The sequence below is a fragment of the Cervus canadensis genome, chromosome 15, assembly GCF_019320065.1.
Source record: "Cervus canadensis isolate Bull #8, Minnesota chromosome 15, ASM1932006v1, whole genome shotgun sequence".
NCBI lineage: Eukaryota > Metazoa > Chordata > Mammalia > Artiodactyla > Cervidae > Cervus > Cervus canadensis.
The window spans coordinates 34,806,199-34,834,160 of record NC_057400.1 but is presented as its reverse complement, the minus strand read 5'-3'; the positions used below and the strand labels follow the sequence as shown (position 1 = coordinate 34,834,160).

Sequence of the window (27,962 nt, the reverse complement as noted above, 5' to 3'; positions counted from 1 at the left end):
ATTTTGCTATGTTATAGCAAATATATTGCATATACATAATATATAACATTTTCTATATTATTTTATATTAATGTAATTGAATTTTATATAAAGTTAAAATATTTTATATATTTAAATTTTTTAATTTTATATAATAATTTAAATCTGCATTTTTTCTATAAAATATTATTATACTTTGCTATATTACAGTATAATCTTACTGAGTTTAATTTCCATATACTTTAAAAGGCAAAGATTTGGTCCCAGATTACTTTAAAATATATTTTAAATAGAAATACCATGTGATCCAACAGTTCCACTCCTGGGTATTTATTCTGAAAAAACTAAAATACCAATTTGAAATGATTCATGCACCCCTATGTTCTAGCAGTCCTATTTATATGAGCCAAAGGACAGAAGCAACCCAAGTACCCATCGCTACACGACTGGATTAAGAAGATGTGCATACATATATATATGTATGCATGTATATATAATGGAATATATCTAAACCATAAAAAGAATGAAATATTACCATTTGCCAAAATACAGATAGGCCTAGAGAATACTACGCTTAGTGAAATAAGACAGAAAAAGATGAATACCTTATGATATTAATCACATCTGGGATCTAAAAAATAATACATGTGTGTGTACATACAAAACAAACATACTCATAGACATAGAAAACAAATTTAGGGTTACTAAAAAGGTAACAGAGGAGGAGAGGGACAAATTAGGATTATGGGATTAACAAACTACTATGCATAAAATAGGTAAGCAACAATGACTGCTGTAGAGTATAGGGCATTATACCCAATATGTTATAATAACCCAAAATGGAATATGATCTGCAAAAAAAAAAAAAAACTGAATCCCTAAGATGGACACCTAAAATTAACACAATATTGTAAATCAACTATATTCTAATAAAAAAATTAAAGAATACAAAGTACATGAAAATAACCCATAAATTATAGCATTTTATAAACTGTTATAAAAAAATGAAATATAGTCAAAACTAGGGTGGAACACAACAAGGAGAATTTCTTCTGATTTGACCATAGTTATAAAACATCAAGACTGACATTACTGGTGCTAATACACAATAAGTTTTCAAGCCAATTACTTTCTGTGAAAGGTTATTCTGACTTTGTACTGCCATGAACCAAACTATAAAAGAGATTAGGCACTCTGGGGAACTTCAGGTACGGGTATCAGGAAGGTGATCAGCCTGTAAATCCTCTTATATGTAGAAAAATGGTAAGGACTGAGAAATTTTTTAATGAAAAAGATATCTGTATGCAACCTCAAACTATTAAACAAATTACCTTAAAGCTAATGAAGACTCCCATTCACTTTAAAAAGCAAAAGTAGAAACGAAGACAGGAATTTTATGATAAAGTCTATCATGTTCAATTTGCAAATCAAAATTCTAACTGTAATGTTTCCTTGGGAGTTAGTAAGTTTACTGCCCTAAAATCAGATGGAGTTGTTGGAGTTGGCTTTGGGTGAATTTGTGTTGCTGATTAGACTATGGACTTAGATGGGCCTCCAAGTACTTTTCATTTCTCTGATTTATTGTTTAAGATTTGATTCCATAGAAATTGTTAAAAGGAATTTCTATAGTTTCCTTATGAATCTTTCTAATTCTGAAGCAAAGGATTTAATCAGGCTATATGATACCACCCATTGATAACAGATATTTTACGTATGTGTCTGTTCCTATATCTATAAGTATCTATAAGAAGATAGATTCTCAATCTAGTTTGGTAGAGATAGATAAATAGATATTTTACATATTCTGGTCTATAACCTTAATGCCAGAAAATATAGGATCAATGTTTTTTTTCTGGGAAAAAAAAATGTTTGGTTTTTGTTACATTAAAGAGTTTAAAAAATTTGAGATTTAAAAAATTACAATTTTTAGAAGTTAAGAAAGTCATTCATTCAGTCCTCTAAAAATTCCAAAAATATATTACATCGCAGAAAATAGTAGCATCAATGCAATGCTACCAAGACTATGAAGCAGATAGGATTGACTTCTACTCTATGTAGAAAATCATGGAGCTCAACTACATTATTGTCGAGCATGAAGATCAAGTTAGAGTACATAGAAGTACTTGTTTTTTGTAATATTTTCAAAGCTGTGACCATGTCCTTGCTGAGTATTAGAAAAATTATAGTTTTGTCAGTGATAGAGCAAGTGTATAATCTTGCAGTGCTATCAATAAAAACAAAATCATCATAAACAGGATCCTTTATCCTAGAACTAGTTTGAAAGCACATATTAATATTCTCCTTAATTATTCTAAGCTTCTTAGTGAAAAGTAGTTGACAACTTAATGTGTATCAGGTTAAGTGTCTCCTCCCCAAAGTTAAATATATTTTTCTATAATAGCCTCTAATGAATGCATATTTGACATTTTACAAAATGTTATTTTTCTTTTTATGCATGAGCAGACCTATTGGTGTTTTTCACCTTGCTCAAGAAAAAAATGCTAACTGATTATACTGTGGAAGAAGTCTTTTTCTTTTCCTGCTCTTACCTGGCAGAATACATCTTTCTAGAAGAAACAGTTTTTCTTTTTCTTCTTCAAATAATATAAAAAAAATAAAAAAGGACTGTGCAATTTAGTATTGAGGTATCTCCAGTACCTTTAAATAACCACCTCAATTTTTTTCTCACCTGTTTATTTCTCTTCTCTACATAAAGAAAAAAATATCCACCCACACACTCACCAAATACCATGCTCCTCCACAATCAAAGTGAAAAACAAAAAGAACTGTCGCTGAAGTATTGGTGTTACTTTTCAAGTCTTAGTAGGCAAATATAATAGAGAAGGCAACTAAATCTACATTATATCTTGACTTCACTTAAATATGATTGGAAACATCCCAATTCCAAACCTAGTTTGGACTGTATAAACAGATTAATATACTATGCTGTCATGTCCTAGCTATTGTAAATAGTGCTGGTAAGACAACTGGGGTACATGTGTCTTTTTCAATTATTATTTTCAGCGTATATGCCCAGTAGTGGAATTGGTGGTTTTTGGTAGTTTTTGCCCTAGTTTTTTAAGTAACCTCCATACTGTTCTCCATAGTAGCTGTTATCAATTTACATTTCCACCAACAGTGCAAGAAGGATGGGGTGGAGAGGGGAGGTTCAGGAAGGAAGGGGCATATATGTACTTGTGGCTGATTCATCTTATATAGCAGAAGCCAATACAATATTGTAAAGCAATTATCCTCCAATTAAATTTTTTTAAAGTACTATGCTAGAAGTTATATCCTTTCTAATTATAGGATTAAATCACTTAAACTGATAACTTGACCCAAAATGACATTACAAAACTGGTTAAAATATAAAAGCAGAATCATTATATATGCATGTATATATAAAACATATTTTTCATTTTAACATAGTGCATACTGTATAGATGAAATTTGATTTATTTTATCATAGAATTTGCATAGATAAAAATGATAAACCCCAAAATATAAATCAACCAACTGATCAGTCTACCAAAAGGAACCTATTAACTGCAATATTTGCTTATGTACATTGCATTATGAACACTTTTTCAGTTGCAGAAATGTCCAATTAACAACAAGCACTGTCTATTTCAAAAAATAAAAAGAGATATTGTGTATTTAGGGGAAAAAAAAACTTGAGTAAAAAATTTAGGTCATTTTTAAACTTATTATGTTAAAGAACACAGTAATATATGATGCATACTGGTAAAAGCATGACACTGGACCAAAATCTAAATGTCATTCTGAATAGCATATTTTCCAAAAAATTTTTTCAAATTGTATTTCCATCCACAGATCTACTCAGTTGTTAATTTCTGTATACACTCCAGCTCTTCTCTAGTTTTTATCAGTTTGAAATAGTCAACTGAAATAAATGTAATATCTTGACTTTTAATTTCTCTCATCTTTGAATATTCATACTTCATTGCTAATAAATCATTTCCCTAAGACAATACTTTCATCTTGACCATCATAAATGTGTTTGTAGTGGAGTCAGAAAATGAGGAAATCACACTAACACTTGGGACACCGTCTCACAATCCAAACCATTTTGCCTTCCATTCAGTGTTATCTGGCCCATGTTCTTTTGTCATTCCACAGATACTGAGTTTATCAAGAATAATTCTTGTTAAAATAAAGGAACTCAGTATATCTTTGCTTTGGCCCATTTCTATTGTGTATTTGTTGCTCAGTCATGTCCGACTCTTTGTGACCCCATGGATTGTAGCCTGCCAGGTTCCAATGTCCATGGGGTTCTCCAGGCAAGATTCCTGGAATGGTTTTCAATTTCCTCCTCCAGGGGACCTTCCTGACCCAGGGATCAAACCCAATTCTTCTGCATTGCAGGAGGATTCTTTACAGTCTGAGCTACCAGGAAAGCCATAATAGACTTCAAATATCAATATAATATTATCAATATTATAATACAGAGCTTAATATATATATACATATAAATTTTATTTAATGTGGAAATACATAGTAATTCATTTATTACACCTTTGGAAAAACCCATGCATTTCTAAAAATCTGATACATCTGTCAATATTACTTTTTTTGAAAATTTTTACCATGGCCATATGTGGTTTTCTGGTTTTGCCAATTAAATTTCAGTAACTAGATTTTTATGCAGTAAGAATGTTGCAAATAGCAAGCTTCAATGGGGTCAAGTCCAGCAGATATTAGCTACTGTTTCCCAACAGGATACTGCCTCTTGTTAGATATTAATAAGGTAGCATTTTCAACCAGCTAAGTGAGAGATCAGGCTTCCCTGGTGGCTCAGTGGTAAAAGAATCTGCCTGCTAATGTAGGAGACACAGATTCCATACCTGGGTTGGGAAGACTTCCCGGAGAAGGAAATGGCAACTCACTCCAGTATTCTTGCCTGGAGAATACCACGGACAGAGGACTCTGGTGTATAAAATTATCCATGCAGTACTGAAAAATGTAAAATCTCTACTTCATATCTACTTTTGTATTAAAAATTATTCCTCACTACCATTTAATATTTAGGTTGAGAATATTATATTTATGCATTATAAATAAATTTAGATACATTAACACAAGCTCAGAAATTTCTACTGATAGTGGCACACAATTAAAATGTGCAAACAATATGGCCTGAAGAGTTTTTAATTAGATCACAAATTAGATCCTAAGCAGACTGTTAAGGAAACCATTTAAATAAAGCAGAGTATGCAACTAATCTATTTCAAATCCCAATTGTAACCTTTAATAAAAAGAGTAGTTTGTATAACTATTACAAATGGTTCTAGATAGTAACTCAATACAAAGCATGACTGCTTAAATATATGCAGCTGTCAGTCTTATAATCATGCATCTGTCTTTCTTATCCATAATTCTTCCACTATAAATATTTGAGTGTTGAATGTTGACATTCAAACAACTAAGATCATGGCATCCGGTCCCATCACTTCATGGCAAACAGATGTGAAAAAAGTGGAAGCACTGACAGATTTTATTTTCTTGGGCTCCAAAATCACTGAGGACAGTGATTGTAGCCACGAAATTAAAAGGTACTTGATCCTGGGAAGAAAATCTATAACAAACCTAGACAGGTGTATTAAAAAGCAGATACCACTTTGCTGACAAAGATCTGTATAAACAAAGCTATGTTTCTTACAGTAGTCATGTACAGATGTGAGAACTGGACCATAAGAAGGCTGAGTGCCAAAGAATTGATGCTTTTGAATTGTGGTGCTGAAGAAGACTCTTGAGAGTTCCTTGGACAGCAAGGAGATCAAACCAGTCAATACTAAAGGAAATCAGTCCTGAATATTCATTGGAAGGATTGATGCTGAAGTCTCAATACTTTGGCCACTTGATGTGAAGAACTGACTCATTAGATAAGACCCTGATGCTGGGAAAGATTGAAGACAGGAGGAGAAGGGAGTGAGAAGATAAGATGATCAGATAGCATTGTCAATTCAGTGGACATGATTTGAGCAAGCTTAGGGAGATAGTTAAGGAAGAAAGCCTGGGGTGCTGCAGTACATGAGGTTGAAAAGAATCAGACATGCTGACAGCTGAACAACAAATAAAATATTTAAATAACTTTAGTGTTGTATAAATGGAATTTATATGCCAATGCATATATGTACTATGCTTCCCTGGTAGCTCAGATGGTAAAGTATCTGCCTACAATGTGGGAGACCCAGGTTCGATCACTGGGTCAGGAAGATCGCCTGGAGAAGGAAATGGCAACCCACTCCAGTGCTCTTGCCTGGAAAATCCCATGGACTGAAGATCCTGGTAGGCCACAGTCCATGGGGTCGCGAAGAGTCAGACACGACTGAACGACATCTCATTGTCATATGTACTATAGTAGATACCCATATCATTCATTCGTGTAATATTCTATAAAAGACAATGAACATGGCTTATAAATTATGACTCTGAATTATTTTATAAGAATACATTCTAAGGAAATAAAGATATGCCCGAAGTTTTACTGGCATAGATGATTAAAGTAATATCTTGTGTCTTTACATGCTGGAGAAAATGTATAAATTCTCTCTCTCCATATAGATAGACTGTGTTAAATACTGTATGTACTACATATAGACTATGCTAAATACTATATATATTTTAAATACAAAAATACACTGCTATATTCACATTCAGAAAACAAAAAGTAATTAAAACTATGCTATAGAAAACTTAATAATGTAAAAGATATTCATATTATACTTAAGTGAAGAAAGCGGTCATAAAACAATGCTACAAAATAAGCCAATTTCTACATAAAAAAGCTATGTGACATATAAACATATATCAAGGGAGACTAACAATGGTTCATTAAAAGATCTTTTACCTTTTTTCTTTAGTATCATCTTTATTTTTTAAATCAGTTCAACTGTACCCAATAAGGTGATTTCAACCACGTATTAACCCAAACTCTGGTTTCCTGATGATTGATGTAACATGGCTTTTACAGTGACAGATACTGAAGTTGTTAGTAGATATTAGGGGCATGAAAAAGAAGGGATCAGTGTTGAGTGGAGTTTCTGAAGGGAGGAAAGCTACTTAATATACATAAAATGACAAGCAGGTAGAAGAGTATCCAAGAATGATGGTTGTTTTAGCAGGAAAGTTCCTCATAGGAGCTTCACTACCATTTACAGTTAAGGAATTAAGGGAAACACTCAACAGCCGAGCAGGGACAAAAAATAAAATTAAAAGGCTTCCCAAGCGTCTCAGTGGTCAAGAATCTACCTGACAATTCAGGAGGCATTGGGTTGGATCCCTGGGCCAGGAAGACCCCTGCAGAAGGAAATAGCAACCCACTCCAGTACTTTTGCCTGGAAAATTCCATGGACAGAGGATACTGGCAGGCTACAGTTGCCAGTTAAACGGGGTTGCAAACAGTCAGACACAACAAAGCATACACACATGCATTATAGGGATAAACAGCAAAATTCTTGGTTCCTTTTTAGGAAGAAGCAAATTTTTATATTAGTATCAATATTTTCCTCTTTCTTTTCACAGTCATCCTTAAAAAACACTCTACATGTCTATTCTTATGTACAGCTAAGAGGTTGTCAGGCATATATTAGTCATAAATGTTTCCTGGAAGCAATGGATCCAACTTTTAAAATGTTCACTAAAGTGATAAAATAATGCTGAAACATGAAACTATTTCCTCCTGCATTAAAAATGAGCTTCCTCATTCATAGTATTTAAATTGTCCTCAGTTTGCAATGGCTCTAGTAATAGCCTAACTTTCAGCTTTAAACAGGAAATTTCCCCATCCTCTCAACTCTCTCTACACGGCCAAAAAAATAAATAAATAAAACTCTTTGGAAACAAAAGCACCAATTTTGGCTTTAAACCACCCTTTGTAAGATGAAACTGCAGTGGAACAATGGCCATTTTAAAGAAGCCCTCTGGGTTACCCAACATTACAAATGATTCCTAAGATACACAATAATAAACTCTTAGCATTTGATATATCATCACACATGTGATTAATCAAATGCACAAAAATATACCCACTTTGGCCAAAAATATGAAAGAGCATTGCATTCATTGACTGTACATCTAATTGAGGTAGTAGAGACATGTCTTTAAAATAATTTCTGATTGTAACATTTTAATTATTATGAAGCTGTATAAGATGTCCAATAATGCTCAAAATTTGTTAGCTACTATTAGTCACAGAAAATGTGAGGCAAATATTACTTGGTAGGTTCTTGTGATTCCATATGTTAGAAGCAAAAAAAAAAATCCTTCTTAGAGGTCTGCAATTAAAAATTATAAAATACTGTGAGCAGAAAAATGGATTATCTCAAATACCCTAAAGTATTTTAAGTCATAAAATTAAATCAACTGCTGGATTGTGAGGCTTTTTTGATTGCAATTTTGTTGAGTGTCTTTATTTGGCCCACAAGGCCTCCCTCTGTGCTTCCCAGGTGGTGGTGGTAGTAAAGAATCCACTTGCCATTTCAGGAGATGCAAGAGACACAGGTTTGATCTTTTGGTTGGGAACATCTCCTGGACTAGGAAATGGCAACCCACCCCAGTGCTATTGCCTAGAATTTTCCTGGAAAAGCCAATGCCTTGAAATTCTTGCAAGGAAAGTTCCATGTCAGAGGACCCGGGTGGGCTAAAGTCCATGGGGCTCAAAGAATCAGACACAACTGAGCACATATTTACATACAGGCCTTCCTCTGCACCAACTCCAGCCTGATGTGTCAAGGGTGGCTGATCTCTCACATCATCCAAGTTCTCTTGCCCTTTGATTTCTGGTAGGGGAGGCACTGAAGGATATTATGGAATAGGAAATGGATAGACATTAGGGAATAGGAGATGGAGGGATATTAGGGATTAGGAGATGGATGAGTTGGGGGTATTTATTTCCCTGGTTTCCTGTCTGTGGGATTGCTGATAGTTGGCTTTCTCATTCTCAATAATTTACTTCATGGGGAGTGCCTATGACCAGTTAATAAAGGAAAAAATGGCACAAGCCTAGATTAACTAAGAATCTACTGGTACTTGCTAAAAGCTGTTACCTCACATCTACTCAGAGGCAGTTCTGCGGGAGACCTGGGTTTGATCCCTGGGTTGGGAAGAATAGAAAGGCTACCCACTCCAGTATTCTGGACTGGAGAATTCCATGGACTCTATAGCCCAGGGGGTCGCAGAGAGTCGGACATGACAGAGCGACTTTCACTTAAAGGAAAACCCCCATCAGGCAGAAAGTCAGAGAGGAAATTTGGCTGAATACTGTGTGACAGAGAGATGGTTTGAGTTAGGAATCTACGTTCATCTATGAATTGCGGCTAACAGGTTGGACAATTTGTAGGGGACTAAAAACACCAAGATTGGAAAATCAATGGCAAAGAGGTCTGATGGAGGAGTATGAGTGGTTCCCTTGAAATGTGAAAATGAGATGAAGATTCAGGTCCCATGGAATCCTCCAGAGAAGGCTTCCATGGCAGAGGAGCCCTTCAATAATCACATGGACAAAATTATCCTTCCTATAGCTGTCATTTCCCGCCCCCCCCCCCCCGCCCCCCCAGTTAATCCAGTGCTTGCTCAACGGGAGAGGTACTAACAGGTCATGATGACACAGATGAAGACTACACACTGATTTGATAACATGAACTTCTCAACACAGTTGATATGGTATGACCACCCAACTTGCCAATAGTAGAAGCCATTTATATGGCGCCATTCTTGACCAACGTGTATGCATGTATGCTAAGTCACTTCAGTTGTCAGACTCTGTGCAACCCTATGGACTGTAGCCCGCCAGCCTCTTCTGTCCAAGGGACTCCCCAGGCAAGAATACTGGAGTGGGTTGCCATGTCCTCCTCCAGGGGATCTTCCCAACCCAGGGATCAAATCCATCTCTTAGGTCTTTAAGACCAGGAGGGTTCTTTACCACTAGCACCACCTGGGAAGACCCCACTTATATGCAGTCATTCTATGAGACCCCTTTCATCACCATGGGGAAAAAATGTCTTCTCAAAGGGAGAAACAGATATCTGGGATGTGCCTTCTCCAGTCATGATATTGTCAGTACCACCATTTGTAGACTTTCAAAATCTGTATTTTCCTTGGGTTTTGACAAAATCTTACCATAGACTGGGGAAAATAATTTATGGGGGGAAAATAAAACATGACTATGGGTCCAAAAAAAAAAAAAAGACAAAACTGACTGCTCTCAAACTCTCAATGGACTTGACAGAATGGAATAATCTGCTAAAGACTATGACAGAAACTTTGGAGAGACAAAATCTTGTGGATTGGGGATGGCATCCCACAGGATGTCATGTACCTTAAGCACTATTCAATGCATGATGTCATATCTCCTAAAACAGAATGCACAGGTCCAGGAACCAAAGGAGGATGTAAAAATGGCCTCTTTAAGCAAAGTCGCTGAAGCAATGTTTCTATCACTACAATCCAGCTTTTATGGGGAGAAGGATACTAGTTTCTATGGGGGAAAAATGCTTCCACTAGAGAACATAATCAGGGCTCTGTAAAATTTGAAATTGAGTCTGCCCTCTGGCCATTATGAGCTCTTTAAGCTGTTGAACCTTCTCTGCAGAGAAAGGGAACACAGTCATGATTGAAGTGACTGATGTTATTCACCAATAGAAAATGAGATTGCTCTCACATAAGGTGGGGGCAAGGAGAAGAATTTTTGAACTTAGAGGTTACTCTGGAGCATCTCATTTATATGATAGGCTGGGTAATAGAATAATGGGGCAATACAATAAAGATAGAGGCTTCCCATGTGGAGCAAATGGTAAAGAATCTGCCTGCTAATACAGGAGACACAGAAACATGGGTTTGGCTCCTGGGTTGGGAAGATATCCTAGAATAGGAAATGACAATGCCCTCCACTATTATTGCCTGGAAAATTTCATGGACAGAGGTTCTGATGGGCTACAGTCCATGGAGCTGCAAAGAGTCAGGACACGACTGAGCAACTGAGCACACAATAAAGGCAGATCAACAAGGCTTATAACACAGGATCATACCATCAGGTATAGAACACTGTACAGACTAGTTATTGACACAGCTTAGGATACACATACAATAACTGTAGCTAAAAGGATATATAATTATCATCTAAGACCTCATGAGCAGCTAAGTATCATAAGACTATATCAGCTGTATTTTATGTTAATTCATTTCCATACTTTATTTTTTCTAGATTACCTTTTACAAGGAGCACTGAGGTTTACTAACATCTTAGATTTTGTTTGGGAAAATGATAAAACATCAATTCATAAGAATATGGTAGTTGATGGTATTTACATATCCCTTATACTTGGGACATATATTTTTCATCTAAAAAAGCGCATATGCTGGGGAAAAAAATGAAAAGAAGAAATGGAATGCAGTAATTTTTCTATTTGTTCTTCCAGATCCACACTCCACTCTTAACCTTTCTCCAACTCTGCCCGAGGAGGCTGACTTGAATGGACTAGGTCTGTGGACTTCTCTGACTTCAGATTGAATTTGGCCAATGAAAGTAAGCAATAAGAAGATGAACAGTAAGACGAAAATAAAATTAAGTCATTTACTCCTTTGCTTCTTCCTTGTGTCACAGATGCAAATGACTCTGTACTCAAACTAAAGATGTATTCTTTTATCAGTTCATATAATGGCTTCCTCCCCTCCACTTAAAGTCTAAAGTGGTAGTGACTTAACCCCTGATAAGAGGGGCCATATACAACCATCTTTTGTTGTGTTCTCTAAACTCTGTTGATTCTTTTGAAAACAACTCTTGTATTATACTCTCCTTGGTGGCTTGCTTGAAAGTGCCATCTGTTTCCTGACGATTAAAGTTTAAAAAGGTATGTGGGAGATGTAGTGAATTCCCCACTTACGTGACAAAGTTTATGGTTCAACCACTTTAGCATTCAACCTATCAATTTCTCTGGACTGAATTTCACTTTAACTCTATAATATACTTTCTTAACAGTCCTCAACATTTTTTCAATCATGTTCTCCAATCAATTAAAAAATGCATAAATACGTATTTGTAATAAATTATATTTTTTGTTGATGAGTGACACAAATATTATAGTAAACCAAACATAAAACATTAGCGGTAATGCAAAAAATAAAGAAAAATTCTAATATTTCCTTTTCTCACTCCAATGAAGTAACATAGGGCATGTACAGCACATTTTGGAAATTACTATAGATGCAGTGGTGGTAACAGGCATTTATTCTGGTCTTAAGACATTTTGATGTCAAAAAAGGTTGTCTGTTTGTTGTCGTCACTGGCTGGTTATTATGCAAGTTCTACTTCATTTTGGTACTCACATCTTGATACTAGGCATGGGGTTGACCTTCTTACTGGTTATCCTTAATAGCATAATATCAAGAAAAATATAAAATTACTGGATAGGATTTCTTAGGGCAAATATATGGATTAAGTTCAAATGACAGACATGCTCTGCTGCCTTTACTGAAAACCAGTCACATTTATTGGAATAAGGTGTGTTAACATAGTGTATATGTGTGTGCATTCTGAGGTGGAATGGTAAGTGGGCTTGAGTAGGGGGAGGACAAAAACTGAGAAAGGAAGATTAGAATGGTGGGGCGCAAAGAGTCAAATCATGAAAGTAAAATTTCTTGTTTCATTTAAAGTATTAATCAAAATGTATTCCTTGAAGTAGGAAATAGTGCCAATTTCTATGACACTAAAAACATCATGGGGATAAATTGAAGGCTTGTAAGGTTTGCATGTTCAAATGATCAGATGTTACCCTGAGAGGAAGCTCACGTTTTTATCAGTAAATTCATAAAAATGAAATTTTTAATTTAGCTGTCAAGTAATGAACTCAAATTTCCTATTACCTAAACGGTTACTTGATTTTTAAAACAGATCTTTTTTCAGAAGCTCCAGCAATAATTTCAGGCCATCAAAATAAACTGATGTAAATTTGCTGCAAGAGGCACCATGATGTGATATGTAATATTTTGATAAGTACTTTTTACGGAGACAATTCCTGGTAGAAGAAAAAAAAAGTCCAATATTCTACCCAAACTAAAAGCCAACCTCACTGATCACACAGCTAATCACTACCTGCCTCGTGCCTCCACTGCTTATGTTTATGTTTTGGGCATTACAACATTTTATTGGCCATCTGTATAAACCAGCTGCTGATCTTTGCATTTATTTGCAGGTATTATAAATCTTATTGCTTAGCATTAATTTTTTAAGTTGTGAGTTTTTCATTGTCTCCGGGCATTTTCTGTTAGTTAATAATAATAAAAAACAACCAAAACACTAACAATATACTTTAATAAATGGCGACTTATTTAATAGTCAATATAATTAAATTGAATATATTATTTCATATATTTAATAATGCAATATGGTTTAATAATGCAAATATGTTATCAACATTTCCCTGATAGCTCAGTTGGTAAAGAATCCACCTGCAATGCAGGAGACCCTAGTTTGATTCCTGGGTTGGGAAGATCCTCTGGAGAAGGGACAGGATCCTTCAGTATCCTCGATAGGATCCTTCAGTATTCAGTATACTGGATCCTCCAGTATTCCTGAGCTTCCCTTGTGGCTCAGCCGGTAAAGAATCTATCTGCAATGTGGGAGACCTGGGTTCAATGGCTGGGTTGGGAAGATCCCCTGGAGGAGGGCATGGCACCCACTCCAGTATCATTGCCTGGAGAATTCCATGGACTCTATAGTCCTTGGGGTTACAAAGAGGCGGACACGACTGAGAAACTTTCACTTCACTTCACATCAAAATTTCAGAAATCTATCATACACTGCAAATATTTTAAAGTATCCACATATTCCAGGAACTCACCATTCAAAATACACAAGGACTAAATCAACACTCATTTTATAAGCATTTACTGTCTGTGCCAAAGATACATGATAATTTTAAAATTAAAGGCTGTTATAAAAATCAACACAAATGTTCAACTACCAGTAAGGTACATGTTTAAATGAACACTCTCTTTCTTAAAACTCATCAGATCTATATGAAATATTGCCAAATATACCCTGGCTTTTATTGTCTAAACTTTTACTTAAAAGAAATTTTGGTTACATCATAATGTCCAGGGCAAATTGTGGATGCTTAGTTCCCTGAACGAGCTACAGATTAAAAGAGTGACCCAATAAAAAATAACAGACAATGATCTGAGCCTGAGAAACAATAATGACACCCCCTTCTTCTTATTTCTTTATAGTTTACTCTTAATAATCCTTAACATTCTACCTGACTATATATAACATATATATGTATAGTATATATATATGCATATACACACATATATGTTTATATTTGTGCAAACATATGCATGCCCATTGGAGAAGGAAATGGCAACCCGCTCCAGTACTCTTGCCTGGAAAATCCCACAGACAGAGGAACCTGGTAGGCTGCACTTCATGGGGCCACTAAGTCAGCACAAGTGAGCGACTTCATTTTCACTTTTCACTTTCATGCATTGGAGAAGGAAATGGCAACCCACTCCAGTGTTCTTGCCTGGAGAATCCCAGGGACGGAGGAGCCTGGTGGACTGCCATCTATGGAGTAGCACAGAGTTGGACACGACTGAAGTGACTTAGCAGCAGCAGCAGCAGCATGCATACCCATAAATATATATACAGATTTGGGGGAATGGTAATTTTAAAAATATCTTTACCAATAACGCTTTTTTCTTTCATATTTAATTTCATTATCTCCTTTTCATGACTACTTATCAGAGTTTAATTTTCATTACATACACATTGCTAGTTTAATCCTCTACTATTTATAAACCTACTGAAGTTAAAATTTATTTATGGAGATTCTGCACTAGGACTTGAGTTTTGAGATAACTATGAATCTTGAGTAATCTTTCCCATGAAATTATTTTAACCTGAAGGAAAAGCAGTTTACTCTGGCATTGCTGCCTTCAACATTTATAATAGATCCAGTTTTCTGCAGGAATAAGTAATAGCAGTCATTTTAGGAAAAAACTGTAAAATTTGTTTAAGTTAATGTCATCCAATAGGCAATTCCATTGCGATTTTTGGTTAATAAGTTTTTATTCCTTCTACTGGGAAGGGGCAACTATTTTCATATGAATCATTATATTGTTTTATTTTCAGTTATTTTATATTTATTCCTCTGCATGAATGAACTGATTTGAATTATTACCGTTCTTATTTCATAGTTCAAAGAAGTAAATTACCTAGTGATTTTGAAATGAAGTGGGTTTTTTTGCTTCCTTTTTTAAAGTATAGCTAGGAGTTTTTTTAGTAAGTGGACTTTAAGATTGCTTATTGATCAAACTTTAGTTCATCTTCCATTGTAGCAGAGCAAAAATCATTTCACTATCCTTTAGATATTGCTCCTTCCAGCTGTTTCTTCATTCTGGACTCTGTTTTGTTTTGATTTTTTCCCCTATATGACTGCACTAATTCAAACAGTCTCAAATGGGAGACCAAGTGGATGAAAAAACTTGATCTGGATAGGTCATATGTATCATCTGTTTTGCCATATTGACTTGCATTCATTCCAGACACATATATTGTATAAAATTTAGACTCACTATAGCTCAAGATTGGAAATTTGAATGCACAAGAGTGTTTTCAACAGAGAATTCTTTAGAGCCAGAGTATTCTCTTTACCTCACTTATTCGAGTTTCAAAACAGAGTTTAGCTTGCAAATGTTTTGCAAGTTCACCTTTATGATCTTACTGATATTTTACAATACTATGATAACTTAAAAAGTGTCTCAAGAAAAATAGATTAATGAGAAAATAGAGCAGATAGAGTAATGCAATAAAGTTCCTTCACATATTTAATATCACATCCAACAAAGCAGAACCATGTGATAGCAGCAACTTATTATTGCCTTGCATTAACTGACAGAATGTATTCACTCATTGAAAACTACTTAGGTAGGGGTCCACAGTTTGAGATGGTAAAGACGGCACATTATCTTCCTTATAAGAAAGAATATGGCATCATTAGGTGAAAGCATTCTGATCTTATCAAAAGATGTTACCATGAATTTAAAGCAAGCTTAAGTAGAAGTGCAAGGCAGAGTTATACTTATTAAACAATTATTTAGGTAATCTCTATTCGTATTGATCATTTTAAACTATGCAGATTAGAAATAAAAAGGAAGCAGGGAATATGGAACAAAATTTTGTCAAGTTTAACTGCAAGGTACAGGATATATTTCCTATAGAGTACACTGGGAAATTCATAGATCAATACAAATTTTCTCCTTAGAGTTTTTCCTTTTCTTCCGTTTTTTCTCAAGTAAAGTGAATTGCCATTAATTTCTCTTTGTCTTGTGATATTCCCAAAGACTTATCAAGACATTTTGTTGTCTTCCTTTCTACCTACAAATTATATGGTTCACACAGCTTTCCTTTTTTAAATGTGGGATGGTATTTTATTAAACACTTTCTATTTTATGTGTCTTGCATGTTTAGTTATAATTGTTTTGATATAGTTGAATGTTTAAATCTTTTAAGTGCAAAATATAACAAAACCATCTCCTCATATTCATTTCAATTTAATTCAAAAAATATTTACTGACTTCAGTATGCCAGGCTCTATTTGAGATGCCTGGCATATGTCAATGAACAATAGAGAAAAAAAAATCTACCCTAGTGTTTCTTTAATCTTATATATTCCACAGTTTTGCTTCACCAACCAAGAGTTTTCATTTTCCTCTATTATATCTTTCTTATCAACACTGCTAGAACATTTTCATTGGAAAGTTGTGTTATTGTTCAATATAAACAAGAACAAAACAGGCCTTGAGATGGTGAAGATGGTACATTATCTTCCTTATAAGAAAGAATATGGCATCATTAGGTGAAAGCACTCTGTGTTTTCACCTAAATGCTTTCACCTAACATAAGTTGTGTTCATGTGCTAGGCACTATTCTTAGCATAATATATACATTAACTCACTTAATCTGTATAACAAGTTAATAAAATGTACACTAGTTATCACCATCCCAATTTCATGGAAGAAGAAATACAGAAAGCTTAAATAATGTCAAAGTTTGACCAGTTCATAAGTCTTGATCCAAACCAGGCAGCTTAACCTCAGACTGTGCTATTTATACATACATACACATACACACATACATAGCTTATCAGCCCCAAATCTCTCCAGAAATGTTTACATGACGTTCTTTTTAATGTGGTTACTTTAATTATTTGTTTGAAACCAGAGCAATCCAAAATTCAATCAGAATCTCTCATTTGGCTGAAATTACCTGTATGTTGGGCTTCCCTGGTGCCTCAGATGGTAAAGAATCTGCCTGCACTGTGGGAGTCCTGGGTTCAATCCCTGGGTTGAGAAGATCCCCTGGAGAAGAGCATGCAACCCACTCCAGTATTCTTTGCCTAGAGAATCCCCATGGACAGAGGAGCCTGGCGATTTATAGTCCATGGGGTCGCAAAGAGTTGGACATGACTGAGCGACTAAACACAGCACACATGCCATATATTTAAAATCAATCTAAGGGCATCAAATTCTACTGAATAATTCTGAGAGCACAGTATTTCTCCCTTTCTTAATCAGTTTAATCTCAAGGTCACTGATTTAAAATGTCCCTCTTTCATACTGAACTGATCCTTCTTCATGTTACCTCAGAAAATTCGTATCTGTTAAAAAAAATTTTCCCTACAAGTGAGAGATATATTGTATTAACAGAATAGTGTATATATTTGACTACTCCCTAATGCCATGACTTTTCTGGCTTGTGATAAAGCATAGGCAGTTAATACGTCCAAATATTTCATCCTTATAAATGATTCTAATAATTATGTAATGATTTCTGCAGGAAACATAAAGTCCCTTTACACACACAGTGGCTTAATTTGCATATTGCTAATTGGACACAGACCTATAACAAAATATAAAAGAACAAACCTTAGTGCATTGGAGTAGGCAAATCAGTTTTGTACATAATGACAAATGTACCTGAATTTTATTCTGAATCTTTTGATCCAATCCTGTGAGCATATTCCTCCTGACTAGAAACCTGGGAATGTTGGATATCTTTTTTTTTTCAATCACATCCATATACTTATCATCCTATAGATACCACTTCTATCTCTCATGGTCTTCATTTATAAAAACAGATCTTTTGCTTGTAGAACACTATCAATATACTGATATTCATTTATTTCTTTTCTGACACATTTCCTTTATTTAGAAGCAACTTTCTGCCATGTTATTTTACTTCTTTACAAGAACTTTTTTCAATATTTCCTACACTACAAGTCTGTAAGCAATCAATTTCCTCAGTTTTTGAGAAAATGTTTACTTCACTTTCATTATTGGAAGATAATTTCATTAGATACAGAAGTCTGCTTTGTTTTTTCACTTCTTTTTCCCAACACTAATGATTTCACTGCACTCTGGTCTTCTTTATGTGGTTTCTGATGGGCAGTTTGCTGTAATTCTTATTCCCTTATTACGTTTTTCCCCCTCTATTGCTGCCTTCAAAATTTTCTGTTTCTCTTTGGTATTCTGCAATTTTAATATAAGATGCCTCGGTATGTATTTTTGGTTATTTATCCTTTTTATGTTCTCTAAGCTTGTGGTATCTGTGGTTTATGGAAAAAATATTTTAACTGTTTGTCTTCCTTTTCTTTGCCTTCTCTTATTCCAGTTACACAAGTATCACACTTTTAACTTGGTCTTACAGTCTTGGCCATCATAGTTTCTCTTTTTTTTTCTTTAAGCTTATCCTAACTTTTTTTCTTTTGCATTTCAGTTTGAGTAACTTTTAGTGTCCTATTTTCAAGGTTGTTCTTTGTTTCTTTGGTTGTATTAAGTCTGCTAGGAGCACATTAAATGCACTCTTCATTTCTTTTACTGTGTTTTTAATTTATAATATCTCCTTTTAAATTTTTGTCACAGTTTTTATATGCTGACATTATTAAAGAGATATTGAATGCTATATACCTTTTTCCATTAAGGTGTATGATACAATATCCTAAATATCTCAGTCTGATTCTAATGATGACACTGGTTCAGACTGTGTTTTAACTTGCCTTTTGACATGCTTTACAAATTTTTGCTGAAAGGCAAACTTGTTGTTCAGTAGCTAAGTTGGGTCCAATTCTTTGAAATCCCAAGGACTGCAACACACCAGGCTTCCCTGTCTTTCCTTCACCATCTCCCGGAGTTTGTTCACTTTCATGTTGAAGTCAGTGACATCATCCAATATCTCATCCTGTGTCACCGCTTCTCTTCTTGCCCTTAACCTTTTCAAGCATCAGGGTCTTTTCCAATGAGTCAGCTCTTCACATCAGGTGGCCAAACTATTGGAGCTTCAGCATCAGTCCATCTAGTAAATATGAAGGATTGATTTCCTTTAGGATTGACTGGTTTGATCTGCTCACTGTCCAAAGAACCCTCAAAGATCTTCTTCAGCACTATAGTTCAAAAGCATAAATTCTTTGGCACTCAGTCTTCTTTGTGGTCCAACTCTCACATCCATACAGACTACTGGAAAAACCATAGTTTTGACTATTCAGACCTTTGTCGGCAAGTGCTATCTCTGTCTAGGTTTGACATTGATTTTCTTCCAAGGAGCAATTGCCACTTAATTTCATGGCTGTAGTCACCATCCGCAGTGATGTTTTGGAGCCCAAGAAAATAAAATTGGTCACTGCTTCCACTTTTTCCCCTTCTGTTTGCTATGAAGTGATGGGACTGGATGCCATGATTTTAGATTGTTGATTGCTGAGTTTTAAGCTCTCACCTACAGGCTCTTTAGTTTGTCTTTGTTTTCTGCCATTAGGGTGGTATCATCTGCATATCTGAGATTGTTGATATTTCTCTTAGCAATCTTGTAGAGGGTAATAAATACTGAACAAAATAGGGTTTTACTATGAGAAGTTATGACAGTTTGGTCAAGAATTGGATTGTTTGATGCTTATTCCATCTATCCTATTAAAGATTTTTAAATCAGATATATTAATATAATTTACATATGATAAAAATCATCCTTATTAAGGTTCATTTTGACAGATGTATACAGATATTCCAGAAAAAAACTTCTAATTCTGCTTCATTGACTATGCTAAAGCCTTTGACTGTGTGGATCACAACGAACTGTGAAAAATAGATAGGAATACCAGACCACCTGACCAGCTTCCTGAGAAACCTGTATGCAGATCAAGAAGCAACAGTTAGAACCGAACATGGAACAATGGACTGGCTCCTAATTGGGAAAGTAGTACATCAAGGCTGCATATTGTCATCATGCTTATTTAAGTATATGCAGAATACAAAATACAAAATGCCAGGCTGAATGAAGCACAAGCTGGAATCAAGATTGCCAGGAGATATATCAATAACCTCAGATATATAGATGAAACCACCCTTATGGCAGAAAATGAACAGGAACTAAAGAGCCTCTTGATGGTGGTGAAAGAGGAGAGTGAAAAAGCTGGCTTAAAATTCAACATACAAAAAATGAAGATCATGGCATCTGGTCCCATCATTTCATGGCAAATAGATGGGGAAACAGTGGAAACAGTGACAGACTTTATATTTTGGGGCTCCAAATCACTGCAGATGGTGATTGCAGCCATGAAATTAAAAGACTCTAGCTTCTTGGAAGAAAAGCATTGACAAACCTAGATAGCATATTCAAAAGCAGAGACATTACTTTGCCGACAAAGGTCCATATAGTCAAAGCTGTCGTTTTTCCAGTAGTCATGTATGAATGTGAGAGTTGGGCAATAAAGAAGGTTGAGTGCAAAAGAATTGATGCTTTCAACTGTGGTGTTGAAGACTCTTGAGAGTCCCTTGGACTGCAAGGAGATCAACCCAGTCAATCCTAAAGGAAATCAACCCTGAATATTCACTGGAGGACTGATGCTGAAACTGAAGCTCCAACAGTTTGACCACCTAATGTGAAGAACCAACTCACTGGAAAAGACCAAGATGCTGGAAATGTTAACGGTAGGAGGAGAAGGGGACAACAGAGGATGACATGGTTGGATGGCACAACCAACTCAATGGACATGAGTTTGAGCAAGCTCTGTGAGATGAAGGACAGGGAAGCCTGTTGTGCTGCAGTCCATGGGGTTGTAAAGAGTCAGACACGACTGAGCGAGTGAACAACCATAACAACATACAGATATAATCACCACCAAAATCAAAATATAGACTACTCTGAAGTCTGGATTTCAATTAGTTTTATAAGTGCTCATTTGCAGAAAATCTGCTTCTCACACTTCCAGCCCAACAACCACTATAATTGTTTTGTGTTCCTATATTTTTGCTATTCTAGAATTTCATATAAAATAGAATTGCACACTATTCAGTTTTCTGTTTATTTTTGTATGTTTGCCTTTTTCTTACATGATGTTTTTGATATTTATTCATGTTTCTCTGTGTATTTATTTATTAAGTAGTATTTCTAAGTACATATCAAAATTTAATTCATTCACCAGTTAATGGACATTTGATCATTTTAAATTGTTAGGTGTTAAAAATAAAGCAGATATAGACATCTGCATATGGGTATTTGTGTGGTCACAACCTCCTGGTAAAACATTAAAGAACAGGATTGGTAGAGAATATGGTAAGTACATGGTTAAATTTATAAGAAGTTCCAAAATGAGTCTTTTTCCCATCTTCATCAGCAAATAATGAAATACCTAGTTGCCCTGCATTCTAGTCAGAACTTGGTATTTTTAGTCTCTCGACTTATACCACTCTAGTACATGTATGTTTTTGAGTAAAACTTGAATCTCCCTAATGGTATTATGTTGAACATCTGTTTATGTGCTTATCTGTTTATGTGCCATTAAATGGTCTTCTCTTGTGAAGTGTCTGGTCAAAATGTTTGCCCATTTGTTTCACTTGGGTAATCTGTCATCTCATAAAATTATAGGGGTTCTTTATGCATCCTGGATAAAGTTCATTAAAAGATACTGTTTTGCAAATATTTTCTGCCAATTTGTGATATTTTCTTCCTTAACAGTATCTTTTGAAAAACAGAATTTTAAATTTTTATTAAGTCCAATTTATCAATGTCTTTTTCTTTTATTGTTTGCTTATATATGTCCTGCTATAAATTTTTTTAGCACTTTAAGTCACTGGATTTTCTCCTACAAATTTTATAGTTACATCCATTTCACATAACTCTATACTCCATTGCAGATGAATTTTTAATAGATAAGTGTTTAGTTTAAGGTTCAGTTTTCTGTTGCAGTTTTATACCTGCAATATGGATAGACAATTGTTTTAACACCGCTTGTTGGAAAGACTGTCCTATGTCCTTTGCATCAACTTACCAAGACAGTTTAAAATAAAATGACCAATAATTGTTTGTCTAAAGAAGTAGCAATAATATGGTACTGAGTGATAATAGCACACAGATAAGTGTAGTGAATAAAAGAAATGTCATAAGGCATAGAATGTGTTAAAAAATTACCTATACTATAAATGTCTTAGAATATAGCAAGTGCTTAATTAAAACCAGCTATTGTAGCTGAGTTTTAACTTCCTATTAAAATTCATATTAAAAAAAAACAAACCCTGTACTATTCATGAAGGGGAACAACATCATTTGAAAATATATGTAGATTAGTTTAAATGTATTGTAAATTCTAGGGCAATCAGTTCAGTTCAGGTGCTCAGTCATGTCCAACTCTTTGTGACCCCATGAATCGCAGCATGCCAGGCCTTCCTGTCCATCACCAACTGCTGGAGCCTACCCAAACCCATGTCCATTGAGTCGGTGATGCCATCCAACCATCTCATCCTCTGTCATCCCCTTCTCCTCCTGCCCTCAATCTTTCCCAGCATCAGGGTCTTTTCCAATGAGTCAGCTCTTCGCATTAGGTGGCCAAAGTACTGGAGTTTCAGCTTCAACATCAGTCCTTCCAATGAACACGCAGGACTGATCTCCTTTAGGATGGACTGGTTGGATTTCTTTGCAGTCCAAGGGACTCTCAAGAGTGTTCTCCAATAACACAGTTCAACAGCATCAATTATTTTAAAAATAAAAGTTATGCAGTAAGTGAGAAAATAGAATCATATAAAATCTCAATTAAATTAAGAGAAGGCAGAAAAAGTAGAGAAAAAAAGATGCAAGTCACAATTGCAATAAATAAAAGTTACAAACCTGGCAGATATTAATCCAACACTATAAATAACCATTTTCAATGCAAATGGTCTAAATATACCAACTAAATCAAATCGCTCAATTAGATTAGTAAACTGGACTCACATCTCTGTTGTCTTCAAGAAACCACTTTTAATATAAAGACTAGGTTAAAAGTTAAAGGACTATGCTACCACAAGTCAACAGAACGCTGAATCAGCTATGTTACTTTCAAAGTGGGCTTCAGAACAAGGAAAATTACTGGGGATAAAAGTGATATACATAATGATAAAGTAGCCAAATATCAGAAAAGAGATAATAAACCTCAACATATACACAACTAACAAAAGAACATCAAAATAAACTTGTCAAAATCTGATAGAAATGTATGGAGAAATAGATAAATCCACTATATGATTAAAAATATCAACACTCCTCTTTCAGTAAGTGATAGATCTGGTAGGCAGACAATTAGTAAGGATATAGATGACCTGAACAGCCCTATGAATCAATTTGACCTAATAGATATCCATAGAAAAATAGAATAGAATATTCTAAAAATAGAATGCACATTCTTCATAAACTTACATGTCAGATTGATATAGTCACTTTGGAAGACAGTTTAGTTTCCAAAGTAACTGTAAGACAGTCCTTAAAAAACTAAACATCATGTTTAAAATAAGCAATCACACTCATGGGTATCTAGCTACCAATTTAATAACTTCAGTTCACATAAAAACCCGTGTGTGAATGTTTACAGATTTCATTATAGTCACCAAAATTCACGAGCAACATTTTTGTAATTACATTACACTATTTATTTTTATAGTGGTAATTCATATTATTTTAGCATTTTACTGATTCTGATTATTTTGCCAGAGACAAATTCAGCTAGAGAAACAGACTTTAGTTTCCTCATAATTTTGAGTATTTGTTTCTACCCACACATTTTTCATTTCTCATAGTACTTCTATTGCAATATAAACAGCTTGAACTTATTATCTGAAGTGCTAAATGATTCAATTCTGAACATTGCCTTGACCCAGAGTTTATCCCTTGGTAACAATGAAATAAACAACATAACCTCTGACCAAAGCACTGCCAAGCCTTGATTTGATTCAATCAAAATCTCACAGAAACTTAATGGAAATAAATATATATAACATTCTCTCAAATATCCTTTTCAAGTCTACCTAAAAATATCCGTTAATGCCACTGAGCCAAAATGAGATTGCTAACAATGCAAAATCATTTAGGAAGCTTAAGATATATTACTAAAGATAGCTTGACATGTATTATTTTACATATTATTTCCATGAAAAGTTGTCATCCTTTTTTTTTTTTGAAGGTAAACAAAATATGGTACCCCAAAGTTGCCACTTTAGCATATGAATTATTTTGAATTAAAGTTTTTTGAGAAACAGTCAGTGCAAGAAGGATACTCTGAACCTTCTTTATTGCCCTGAAAGGAGAAAATAAATTTCCCATGTAAAAGATATCCTCCTATAACAGGAAGAGGAGAGACATTCTTATCACGAGAGATAGGGAATTTAGGGGCAAGGAGGCTACATAAATAAACTGTGCTACATCCTCACTAATTTATTACTCCAAATCCAAACTACTTTGTCTTGTAAGTTCTTCACAAATTTATTGTTTCTTTGTTTAAAACATATAAAGTTTGCATACCTCAGTCACTTCTTTAAGTCTCATATTTTCTATGAGGCTCCTATACATAAAAAATTAAAATTTTCTCTTGTTAATCTGTTTTATGCCAATATAATCATTAAATCAGTCAAAGAGCCATGAAGAAGGGAAAAGATTTACACTCCTACATTCTCTATAAATAAATGAAATATACGGTGTCAGATGTCAAAAAAAGGTACTGAGAAGTTCCTATATACAGGCTCAGTGTATAATTTGTATTTATATATATAAATATATATATACACACACATAAATATATATATACACATATACATAAACACATATAGGGAAGAGTTCTTGAATGTTCTATCAGCCCATTAATGTACATAATTGATTTCCGATGATTCCTGTTAACAATACAAGTTCTCATTTGAATGTTTAAGGTATTATCAGGTTTCTCTGATGACTCAGATGGTAAAGAATCTGTCTGCGATGTGGGAAACATGAGTTTGATCCCTGGGTCAGGAAGATCCCCTGAAGAAGGAAATGGCAACCCACTCCAGGATTCTTGCCTAGAGAATCCCATGGACAGAGGAAGCTGGTGTGCTAGAGTCCATGTGGTCACAGTTGGAAACAACTGAGCCACTAATAATTTCATTTTCGCTATTGTTCTGCCTATGAAAACTAATGTATCTATTTCACCTTGTGTACCTCATACTTGTGAAAGAAAACACAACAGTGGTAATCCTAAAGCGCTACAAATTTGACCTTGGAGTACAAAATGACGCAGGTCAAAGACTAACAGAATTTTGCCAAGAGAACGCACTGGTCATAGCAAACAACCTCTTCCAACAACACAAGAGAAGATTCTACACAGGGACATCACCAGGTGGTCAATACTGAAATCAGACTGATTATATTCTTTGCAGCCAAAGATGGAGAAGCTCTATACAGTCAGCAAAAACAAGACCAGGAGCTGACTGTGGCTCAGATCAAAAACAAGACCGGGAGCTGACTGTGGCTCAGATCATGAACTCCTTATTGCCAAATTCATACTGAAATTGAAGAAAGAGGGAAAACCACTAGACCATTCAGGTATGACCTAAATCAAGTCCCTTATGATTATACAGTGGAAGTGACAAATAGATTCAAGGGATTAGATCTGATAGACAGAGCGCCTGAAAACAATGAACGGAGGTTCATGATATTGTACAGGGGGTAGTGATCAAGACCATCCCCAAGAAAAAGAAATGCAAAAAGGCAAAATGGAGTCTAAAGAGGCCTTACAAATAGCTGAGAAAAGAAGAGAAGCTAAAGGCAAAGGAGAAAAGGAAAGATATACCCATTTGAAGGCAGACTTCCAAAGAGCAGCAGGGAGAGACAAGAAAGCCTTCCTCAGTGATCAATGCAAAGAAATAGAGGACAATAATAGAATCGGAAAGACTAGAGATCTCTTCAAGAAAATTAGAGATACCAAGGGAACATTTCATGCAAAGATGGGCTCAATAAAGGACAGAAATGGTATGGACCTAACAGAAGCAGAAGATATTAAGAAGAGATGGCAAGAATACACAGAAGAACTATACAAAAAGATTTTCATGACCCAGATAATCATGATGGTGTGATCACACACCTAGAGCCAGACATCCTGGAAGGTGAAGTCAAGAGGGTCTTAGGAAGCATCACTACAAACAACGCTAGTGGAGGTGATGGAATTCTAGTTGAGCCAATTCAGATCAAAAAAGATGATGCTGTTAAAGTGTTGCACTCAATATGCCAGCAAATTTGGAAAACTTAGAAGTAGTCACAGGACTAGAAAAAGTCAGTTTTCATTCCAACCCCAAAGAAAGGCAATGCCAAAGAATACTCAGACTACCACACAATTGCACTCATCTCACATGCTATAAAATAATGCTCAAAATTCTCCAAGTCAAGCTCCAACAGTGCATGAATCAATAACTTTCAGATGTTCAAGCTGGATTTAGAAAAGGCAGAGGAACAAGAGAGCAAATTGCCAACATCTGTTGAATCATCAAAAAGGCAAGAGAGTTCCAGAAAAACAACTACTACTTGGAGAAGACTCTTGAGAGTTCCTTGGACTGCAAGGAGATCCAACCAGACCATCCTAAAGGATATCAGTCCTGGGTGTTCATTGGAAGGACTGATGCTGAAGCTGAAACTCCAATACTTTGGCCACCTCATGCGAAGAGTAGACTCATTTGAAAAGACCCTGATGCTGGGAAAGACTGAGGGCAGGAGGAGAAGTGGATGACAGAGGATGCGATGGTTGGATGGCATCACCAACTCGATGGACGTGGGTTTGGGTGGGCTCCGGGAGTTGGTGATGGGCAAGGAGGCCGGGTGTCCCTGTCACATTATGGGGTCGCAAAGAGTCGGACACAACTCAGCGACTGAACTGAACTAACTGCTTTACTGACTATGTCAAAGCCTTTGACTGTGTTGATCACAACAAATTGTGGAAAATTCTTAAAAAATGGGATTACCATGCCACCTGACCTGCCTCCTGAGAAATCTGCATGCAGGTCAAGAAGCAACAGTTAGAACTGGACATGGAATAACAGAATGGTTCCAAATAGGGAAAGGAGTATGTCAAGACTGTATATTGTGACCCTGCTTATTTAACTTACATGCAGAGTACATCATACGAAATGCTGGGCTAGAAGAAGCACAACCTGGAATCAAGATTGCCAGGAGACATACCAATAACCACAGATATGCAGATGACACCACCCTTATGGCAGAAATGCAGAAGAACTTATGAGCCTCTTGATGAAAGTGAAAGAGGAGAGGGAAAAAGTTGGCTTAAAGCTCAACATTCAGAACACTAAGATCATGGCTACCAGTCCCATCACTTCATGGCAAATAGATGGGGCAACAGTGGATACAGTGGCTGACTTTATTTTCTGGGCTCCAAAATCACTGCAGATGGTGATTGCTGTGCACCTGCAGGTGCAAGCAAGATGCTTGCTCCTTGGAAGAAAAGCTATGACATACCTAGACAGCATATTAAAAAGCAGAGACATTACTTTGCTAACAAAGGTCCGTCTAGCCAAAGATATGGTTTTTCCAGTAGTCATGTACAGATGTCCATGGGGTCACAAAGAGTTGGACACATCTGAGCGACTGAACTGAACTGACTGACTGAAACATTACCAAAGTAGGCCAACAT

At 35.5% G+C, this 27,962-nt stretch overlaps 1 protein-coding gene across 3 annotated transcripts in view; it reads right to left on the bottom strand.

The window, feature by feature from the left end:
- Window positions 1–27,962, bottom strand: part of GALNT13 (polypeptide N-acetylgalactosaminyltransferase 13) — a 597,872-nt gene that overhangs the window by 343,672 nt on the left and 226,238 nt on the right. The window lies entirely within an intron of this gene.